Here is a 10,085-nt window from a genome sequence, read left to right as displayed (position 1 = left end):
ATGTAAAAATCATCCTGTTTCCGCCCCAACCCCCCCGGCTGCTGTTTTGCCTTCTCTGTCATGGTCAGTACCTATGCTGAGGGGCCTGCATGTCTATTTTTCGCCTATATCCGTTATCTAGTCCTGTGTAACCAACTATACCAAAATTTAAGGCTTAAAACAACAACCATTTATTTCACTCATGATTTTGCAGGTCAGCAATTTGGGCTGGTCTCAGGTGGGCAGTTGTTCTTATCTAGGACCCATTATTCATACATCTGCTGTCAGCTAGAGGGTAATAGCTGGGGCTCGCTGGTTTATGATGTCTTGTCTGGGAAGGCTGGAATAGATGAGGCCTCTCTCATGTGCTATTCTCCAGCTGGCTTGTCTGGGCTTGTTCACAGGGCATCAGAGCTCCACAGGCAGCCAGACGGCAAGCTTGATGCACAAGCAATTTTCAAGGCTGTTCTCCCTCATGTTTGCTACTGTCGCTTTCGCCAAAGCAAACTTTAAAGACACCTATATTCAAGGGGTAAGAAAGATTCCATCTCTTAATAGGAGTTATAAAGTCACATTTCGAGATTAGAGATATAGGGAAAGGAAAAATATCTTCATAATTTATCACAATAGCCCACAACTTTCAGGGGCAAGATAAAGCCCAACTAGATAACCAGAGCAAACACAGTACAGAGAATTTCACCCCCTCATAAAGGTGGGCTTTGACTATCCGTTTAATTTGCTTAGTTTCAGAACATAGGGTATCGACTCTTTAGTCTATATTGGACATTTATCATAAAATTTATCAGTGGATTACTTATTTACTCTTTAGGAATTAAAAACTGTGTCTTACTCTCCCTGGCTTCTAGTAGAGTGCTGGATACAACGTAGACACTAAAGGTATATCATTTACATATTTATTCTTTATTGAGCAGTAAATGCAGTCTTGCTCTTTTATAATTACATCATATTTAAACAGTATTTTCAGCTCAATCTTCTATCCTACTTACATATTTCTCTCTGTGTGATCTTTTGTTATTTGTAAAATCAAGCTTCCTTCTCACAGGACAAGTAGTGGGAAGACTAAGGGTTTAAGGTTAAAACAGACCACTGTTCAAATGACAGATTGCATAAGCACCGGTTGTATGTGATCTTAGGAAACTACTTCTTTCTTAAGGATTATCTTTCACATGCATTAAGTAGGATAATCATCTGACACTTATTGTTCTGAAGATTAGAAGAATTTCGGAAATATTAATCTTAGGGATATAAAATGGTGACTCAGGAAGTTTGTAATAATGAAAACTTAAACCAAGAAGCTACAATATAAATGTCATTGATCTTGTTGGAACATTAAGTTACTTGAAGGTTTAGGTTTTAAATAATTTAATTAGTATTTTAAATTTTGTATAAATATATCATTATGTAACGTAGAATTGTCATGGATTTTTATATTAGATATGGTAATGTTGAGGTCACGTGCAACTGACTTCCTCAACACATCCTGAAGTATCCTACCTCTTTTCCCAAAAAAGGTTTTAGACAAAATGAAAAGCAGTGACATAAAGCAAATAGCAGTGTCTTATACAAAATAAAATCTATACCTGGATGCTATGACTACTTCCCACCATTAAGACTGTTAAAAATAGTGGTCCAGGGATTCCAGAAATGATAGTGCCATAAAACCTTTACCCACCTTAAACATTCAGTCCTTTAATTCCATAGCTACTGTGTTTCCTAAATATATGTTTGAAAGTTTTATAAAAGGATGAAGAGCCTAGTTCCAGAAAGTTGAAACATTTAAACTTCTTTATTTTGGTTACTACGAAAGTAAATGTTCTTTTCTTGGGAACACGCACACTTTGGAACTATTAACACTTTTCAGTTTTCTAGTCATGAGTCAGTTTCACTAGGAGTTCCAGCTATTCTTTTCACCTTTTTCCCAGGAAGAAGAAAGGAAACCACATATATATATATGGCTTTCCAAAGACTTTCCCCTTCCTCTTGGAACCCCTCAGTGTCACGGGAGCCAATGATCTTTAAATTTCTATACTGAGTCACACGGTTTGATGGTTTGGAATATCTGGTCTTGAAAGACATTGGGTTGGTTGTTAAAATACAAGTTTCAGTGGTTTCCCCTCTACTACTGAAACCAAATCTGTATGATTTAGACTTTGTGTATATTCAACCTGTTTCTTAGAGACTTTCGACAATAACATTTGGATGTCCAGCTCTACACAGATGGACTATCCAGCTTCTACAATACATGGGTCACAGCCAGCCTAGAGCTGCTATAATTAACAGACTGTGCGGCCAGGCAAGTCTGCCCAAGAAAAGCATTGTCCATTGCTCATGACCCACCCTGCTCAAGTTACTCCATTCTTGCCCATCCCGACTCCATTCACCCTACTTGCAATTTCTCTGAAGATACCGGTAGATAAGGTAGGAAGAGTGTTTGGTAAAGAAGCAGGTTCCGTGGTACTCATGTTCACCAACAGTCCTTAGAGGACCATGTCAGAAGAGACAAGGAAAATAGATGCACTGCCCAGGGTGATGTGGATACCTCAGATACTTCTGTCTCTTCAGCCCTTTCTGCCAGGTCCACTGAGGCCTGGACATTTCTGCCTGGAACAACTGATGATGAGGCATCACTGATATTTAGGTCAGAATAATCATTAGTCATTTGATGTATGAAATATTGGATTAAGCATAGGAAATATGCTCTGGGGAGTGTTAATAAATAATGTGAGAGCATGTGGGGTTGCATTAAATTTGAAGTTATTAAAATCAATATTATTCCTCAAATGGGAAAAGAAAGCATTTAAATTTGGGGTTCTTGCATATGCCATTAAGATGCAAGTCACATTATTTTGAAACTACATTCCAGAGGAGCTGAAAGATGGAGCTGAAAGACTAGATTCACCTCAAAGCCTTGTTCCTAAAATTTCAGCCTCATTTTGCCTAAGGACTCTGCTATGGAGCAAGAAGAGAGGAGTTCTACTAAACCACCCAGTGTATTGTGAGATCTTAGGTACGGCACCAGAATATCCAAAGCACTGAGTTATACCATTGTCTTGCATTTGTGTCAAGCCCCGAAAAAAACAGAGTGTAAATGAAAAGTGTCAAATCAAGGTACAGCATACATTATAATAAGCAATCAAAATTACCACAAGAGTTTCTTATAATAACAGCATTCATTTGTCATCAAATAATCTGAGGTTGCAACTGTGTTCATCAAAATTATGGTTACTCTTTGCCTTTTGGGCTTTAATAAAATGAAGAAAAATGAAGTTATTAAAGTCAGCTTCTAAAGTTACCACAGAGACACATTCTCAACCCAGGTCCATGTAGTTTTAATGACAATAATTTATTTATTATTAGCCCTCTCTAGGAAAATCAGTTTGTATGAACCAAGAAAAAAAGCTCCAATGCATTATCTTTACAGAGAAGTAGTTTATACTTATTATACTTGTCTCAAGGTTAATTCCTATAAAATTTATTTTTAGTAGTCATGTATAATTCTGTCCTTTTATTTCCTTGATCTAAACTAGCTCATAACAGCCTGGCATGATATTATTATATGATTGAAAGGTAATAATCAAGGCAAAGGTATCACATTTTCATGTTCTTCCCTCTTCTGATTTTAACAGTACAAAGAAAGGCAGGGAAAAAAGGGCCCTTAAATTATTTTGAAGTATCATTCTTACTGAATCTATACCATAAAATTCTAACAAATGAGTTACCTTTTAAAATAATCTAGCCCTACAGTAAATGTGTGGCTTTTCCAATTAAATTTGCATTTTCACAAAATAATATGCTCTTTTCAAAATTATTAGACTAAATATTTAGAGCAATAACATCCTTATAATTGTATATTCTGTGTTATGATGTTAATGAAATAGGTAATGAGTTAACTATGATATGCTAAGGACAGAGTCAAGAGTTGTGTACATGATAATATATAAGTCTGTTTACTAATACAAGAGGTGCTATACTGTCAGTCGGAGGCAGACTGTGGTAATTAACGGTAGATACTGTAATGCCTAGAATAGTCACTAAAATACGAACATGGCAAAACTCGAATCCAAGAAATTAGATAAAATGGAATTCTAAAATAAATAGTTGAGTCAAACAAAATGAGTCAAAAAAGAAAGAATAAAGTAACAAAGATTGTAGGGACCCAGTATACAACCAAGAAATACTGCAGACTTGAACATTACATGATGTACTAAGCATTTCAATAAAAGAAGATACCAGCCTAATAATAAAGCTATGTATTATCTACAGGAGACACACTCTGTATATATAACAACAAACAAGTTGAAAGTTGATGGATGAAAGAACTATACCAAACAAACACTATGCATAAAAAAGGCAGATAAAACAATATTATGAGACAATACAGATCTAAGACAAGTAGCATTATCAAAGATAGAGGAAGACTGTATAATAAGAAAATTAATTGATAGGGGCACCTGGGTGGCACAGCGGTTAAGCATCTGCCTTCAGCTCAGGGCGTGATCCCAGCGTTGTGCGATCGAGCCCCACATCAGGCTCCTCTGCTATGAGCCTGCTTCTTCCTCTCCCACTCCCCCTGCCTGTGTTTCCCTCTCTCGTTGGCTGTCACTCTCCCTGTCGAATAAATAAATAAAATCTTTAAAAAAAAAAAGAAAATTAATTGATAAAGAAGAGATAACTATCATAAATGGTGATGGGCCTAATTAACAAAGNCCCTGTCGAATAAATAAATAAAATCTTTAAAAAAAAAAAAGAAAATTAATTGATAAAGAAGAGATAACTATCATAAATGGTGATGGGCCTAATTAACAAAGCTTCAAATACTTTAAGTGTAATTGACAGACCAAATGAACATACAGAAAAAACAAACACCCATTTTATCTATTATTTTATCTATCTTGTATCTACATAAAAACTGGATTCATAATGAAAAACATTACTGAAAAGAACATGCCACACCATGATCAATTCATTGATGAATTCTATCAAACATTTAAAAGACTATTTAGAGAAGGAGCAAAATATTTATCAAGGCACTTTTAGAGGCCATCATTACCTTGATTCTGAAATCAGACAAAGAGAATTACAAATAGATTTTTGTTAATCTATTGACTGATCAATTGAAATCTATCCTGTGAATACAGATGCAAACATCCATAACAAAATATTAGATGATATAATCCAGGGCTATATAAAAAACCAAGTACATCATAAAGTAGATTATTTCAGAAGTGCAAATTTTTCACTATGAATTCATTCGATTTACTAGATTTAAAGAATAAACATGAGAGTCATATGATCATTACAATAAAGAAAAAGGACTGACTTCTTAGAAATAACCCAAATGAATATAAATTAAAGCAAAAAAGGTGGTGGGTATTTTACTATCAAAAGTAGGAATTTTATTCAATGAAGAACACCAAAAACAAAGAAAACAGATATGGAAAAGTTCTAGATTCCTAAGACAGACTAGTGGTTACTACTTGGAATAGACAATAAATTCCTAAGGATCAATAGGAAAGGAATAAAAAATCAAGTAGAAAACGAGCAGAGGCACACGTAAACAACCCACAGAATCAGAATGAAGAGATTCTGAAACTCACTAGTAATCTTAAATTTAAATAACACACGAAATACATTTATACACATAAGAATGGAAAAAAAGAAAGAGAAGAAAGTTCTACTTCCAAGGGGTGGTAAACAGGTGATCTGGAAACTATCAGGCACTGCTGACAAAGTATAAGCAGGTGCAGCACTTACAGGAAATGTGTTGGGAGTTCTTAGTAAAATTAATTAGTAAAATTAAGTGTTTCTTATGCCCATGATCCAGCAACTCCATTCGTGGCACTGGTGCCCAACTTTTAGAAATTCTTATGGGCAATTATAAAGGAAATGCATGAAGATGGTTATCAGAGACATGTATTTTTTAATTTATGTATATATACTGATTGATTCACTGAATCATTGATTGAATCATATGGACTTTAACATAAAGAGTGAATTAGGGAGGGAATATGTAAAACACAGTAGATGCAAATTTTGGAGTAATCATTATAGTTAGAAGAAATCAAAAATAATTATGCAAGGCAATATAGGTGGAACTTAAAAGTGTCATGTTGAATAGGAAAAAGTAACAAAAATGCTACACAAGATTTATAACATCGGACAAATACACAAAACAACATCCCACGGAATACAAGAGAATATATACATTTAAGGATATACATTAAACAGGTAGGGGGAAATGCCGGAGAGGGAAGAAGAGTAGAAACAGGGATCAGGGTGAAGGGCAACCAAATCAAAACAAACGCAACACTAAACCCAAAAGGAGCCTTTGGTAATCGAAATAACTTGATTAGGAACTGACTGATTAATAGAACTATGCAACAGATTTACTTGAAAAAGGGGAAAAAACCCTTAAATCACAAAAAATTTTAAACCTACTTTTCTAGGAGCATGTAAATCACAGCAATTAGCAATGAACTGAAATAAAAAAGCAAGTGAGGGTAACAGTGTGAACCCCTAAGACCTCCGTGGAATTCCCACTGATCCATGAGAATACCTTAAATATTTCATGTGACAGGAGAGCCCGGCATAAGAACGGAATTAGAGCCAGTCACAGTTCCTATATGTAACAGAGTTAATTATCATATGTAAATGATCTATATTTACCTATCATAAAAGTATTTCATCTGTAAGTGTCATATGGACAAAAATAAATATAAGTAGACGTGCTTAATATTTTCTTTTCAATTCCCCCAAAAGACTGTCTTGTATATTTGCTGGATGCACGGGCTCCTTTTTGAATATTCACATTAATAGATGCTTACAACATGGTAGAATATAAAAAGGTGAGTTTTACAGATTAAAAACTATTTTACATTTTCACAGTAGTAATTGACAGAAGGATCCAAACATGCTGGGTTTTTTTTTCCTTACCAAGACCCAAATGATATCTAATGCTTACACCAAGGTAGAAAAAAATTATATAACTACATAACTATTTGTGTTTTTTGTCTTTTACATTCATTAAATATATATCCATGTATAATGCATATATACATGTACATGTGTTTTCAGGGAAAAGCAATATAAAATAATATAAAGACTGAAAAAACTTGAGTGTATGTTAAGTTCTTCAAATTGCTAGTTTGTGACATTTTCCATATTGGTGAACTGCAATTTTGTCATGAATAAATTTGATCATGAATAATAATGATGATATCCCTCCCTCGGATAAAGAGTAGACGAGAACAGATTTCTGTGAGCATCTGATTTCTGATGGGTCTCAGGCAAGGATGATTCCGTGAACTTTTCAATTGCGTTAGTTAATAAATTCTTTGTCCCATATTCATTTTTCTTGGTTGTGATTTAAAACTGAGATTCCAGAATAATACGTAAAATCTTCCTTCATACTCAGAAATGTAAGCAACATTAAAAAAATTTTAAGCAACATATAAAAGTACTTTCAAACAATTTGCTGATAGAAGTTAACTGACTGAAATAGTCTACTTTCCATTTGAGGATTTCCTAAAATTAGAAAAACACTTTACTCCTCTACTCACATACTACTCCATTCTTTTCCAAGTGATAAAAGAAAAAATACTCATCAAGAGACAAACATCATTTAAGGGAGGAAAATGCTAACAATTTACAAAGGTAAATATTTTTGCCTTCTTTAATTCCAGATATTTACACAGAAATAATAAAGCCACCATCTGAAAGCCATGTGCCTTTAATGGACTCTAATTCACAAGGCTGCACACATATTTACTCTCTCTCTCTGTTTTAGATTTTATTTATTTTTTAAAAGATTTATTTATTTATTTAAGGGGGGTAGGAGGGCCAGAGGGAGAGGGAGAGAGAGAATCCTCAAGAAGGCTTCCCACTCAGCATGGAGTCAGAAGCAGGATTGATCCCAGGACCCTGAGATCATGACCTGAGCCGAAATTAAGAGTCAGCCGCTTAACTGACTGAGCCACCCAGGCGCCGCTCAGCTTTAGCTTTTAGATGAACGCCTTCAGATTTTCTAGTTATAGAATTGGAGAGCATTTCAGGTAGTGACCTACATTTTTCACATTTTCATACATTTAACTGTCTACACTAATTAAAACTTCATGTTCAACATTTGCCATATAGTTTTGTTTTTTAAAGCCAAGAATCATTTAGCATATCTTTAAAAATAAATAGTTTTCTACTGCCCCCAAAAGCATCACATTACCAATGAAAAACATGTATCAAAATGATTGTGTTTAGTAAGACTGTCTGAACCCCCTAGATGCATTTTCACTGCTAGCAAAGGAAATAAGACTATAACACACATTTTGATGTTCTGTAACCAATAACAGTATTTCTTGATTTGGTTCTTAAAAAAGGACAACTAAACAATACAAAATAAAAACTTATGTTCAAATACAGCTCAAAATTTCCTCAACCCACCTCAGACTGAACCATAACCTGATATCCTGAGCACCTATGAAGTAAAAGGGGAAAACAACTTTTCCTTTTGTTTTGAGAGAAGGGGGGCACAAGCCTTTTTACTTAATGTTCTTTGTAGTTATCCTTTGGCTGCTGAATGGCCTTTAACCTTCCAGCCTCCAAATGTCAGCTATTTCATGGAGTGGATTTTTAGCTTTCTGGTGTACTCTCTATTCCCCTCAGGCTTTCGTACTCTCTATTCCCCTCAGGCTTTCTTCATAACGTCATTTCCCGATGTGTGCTGTGCAAACTAAGGCAGAATTCCCGTGACAACTGCATAGCTCCTTCCCCTGATGATACACGAAGATTTTCTTGCTCCAGGTTTTTTGGTGAAGTTCTTGCAAGACAGTTCAGCCTGATACCCTCTACAACATCTTAAATATAATTCTTAATTCTTGAACTGTATACGGAGAAATGCAGTTTAAAAACTGTTTCTTTCTCTCTTCCAGCCATGTCATTGTCAGCTGTCCCAGCTAGCCTGTAACCTTTACAGGTCTCTAAGGGAGAAGTAGGCAGTCTCTTTTCTGTCCTACAAACTTCAGGACATAGGGCATGCTCCTTTATAACTCTCTGCTCTATCTTCGAGTCTGGAGGGAAGGCTTTGGAGGTTTACATCTGCGGAGTGTGGTGCAATTCTACAATCTTGCAAGAACCCCTCTGACTTTACAAATGGGTTCACTGGAGCCTTCTTCATTGATTCTGGGGGAGTAGAAAAGTATCACCTCCACCACAGAAGGGATGGAGAAATGCCCCAGAACTCCTAGGAATTACCCTCAAAGAACACCTTCTCTGACTAGTTTCTAGCTTTCTCTTAGATAGCCTAGAGAGAAAGATGGTTGGGACTGTCATTTATATCAACTAAAAACCTATTCCTCTACAAGTAATCAAATTCCTAAATAGCAGTCACTTTAAAGGTAGGTGATAATTTGAGTTTATTTTCTCATCTTGCAGGAACTCTGGTAAGTGGAGGAAAGGTCCCAATGAACACTTCATAATTCTTCCAAAGGGCTTTAGTTACAGCTGAGCTAAAATAATCCATTAAACAATGGTAAAGTTTCATGACCTGGAGCTTTGAAAAGGAACTATTTTCCAATTATTTTATTCAGTGTATGTTGGTCTAAGAACATATTAAGAACTAAAGATTTATACAATGTTATAATCTGCGGACAACCTTTGTATAGTAGAGAGAAATTTATGCTTGTGAATTTATTTCAATATGAAAGTGTAAAATTATAGACTGTAAAAAATTAAAGGAATGTACGAAAATACCAAATCATCAAATTATGTGTATCTTTGATTCATTCCTATTTTTTTCCCTTCACTGTGAGAAGCAGTAAAAGAAACTTCTTCACATCTTAAAAACTGAAAAATAGGACACCTTTTCAGAGAGAACCAAAATAAAAATGTCAGAGGACATCAACTTGATCATCAGCCTAGCTAGATTGTTTCTTATATCTGGGTCACATTTTAGGGCATGTAGTTGATTTCTTTATGATAGATAAATTTCTTGGTTTCTCTATGTACATACATTTTTAGAACCTAATGCTGCATCACCATGTGGCATCTATAACACTTCTCTATAAAATCTTCAGTACTTTTTCCAGTGGCAAAAT

At 35.1% G+C, this 10,085-nt stretch overlaps 1 long non-coding RNA gene across 1 annotated transcript in view; it reads right to left on the bottom strand.

Annotated features, from left to right (window-relative positions):
• Positions 1-447: 447 nt before the first annotated feature.
• Positions 448-10,085, bottom strand: part of LOC117803132 — a 46,456-nt gene continuing 36,818 nt past the window's right edge. The window contains exon 3 of the long non-coding RNA XR_004626811.1: positions 448-498. This is a non-coding gene — a long non-coding RNA (uncharacterized LOC117803132). The remainder of the gene's footprint in view (positions 499-10,085) is intronic.

This window comes from Ailuropoda melanoleuca, chromosome 7, assembly GCF_002007445.2.
Source record: "Ailuropoda melanoleuca isolate Jingjing chromosome 7, ASM200744v2, whole genome shotgun sequence".
Classification (NCBI taxonomy): Eukaryota; Metazoa; Chordata; class Mammalia; order Carnivora; family Ursidae; genus Ailuropoda; species Ailuropoda melanoleuca.
This window is presented reverse-complemented; position numbering and strand designations above follow the sequence as displayed.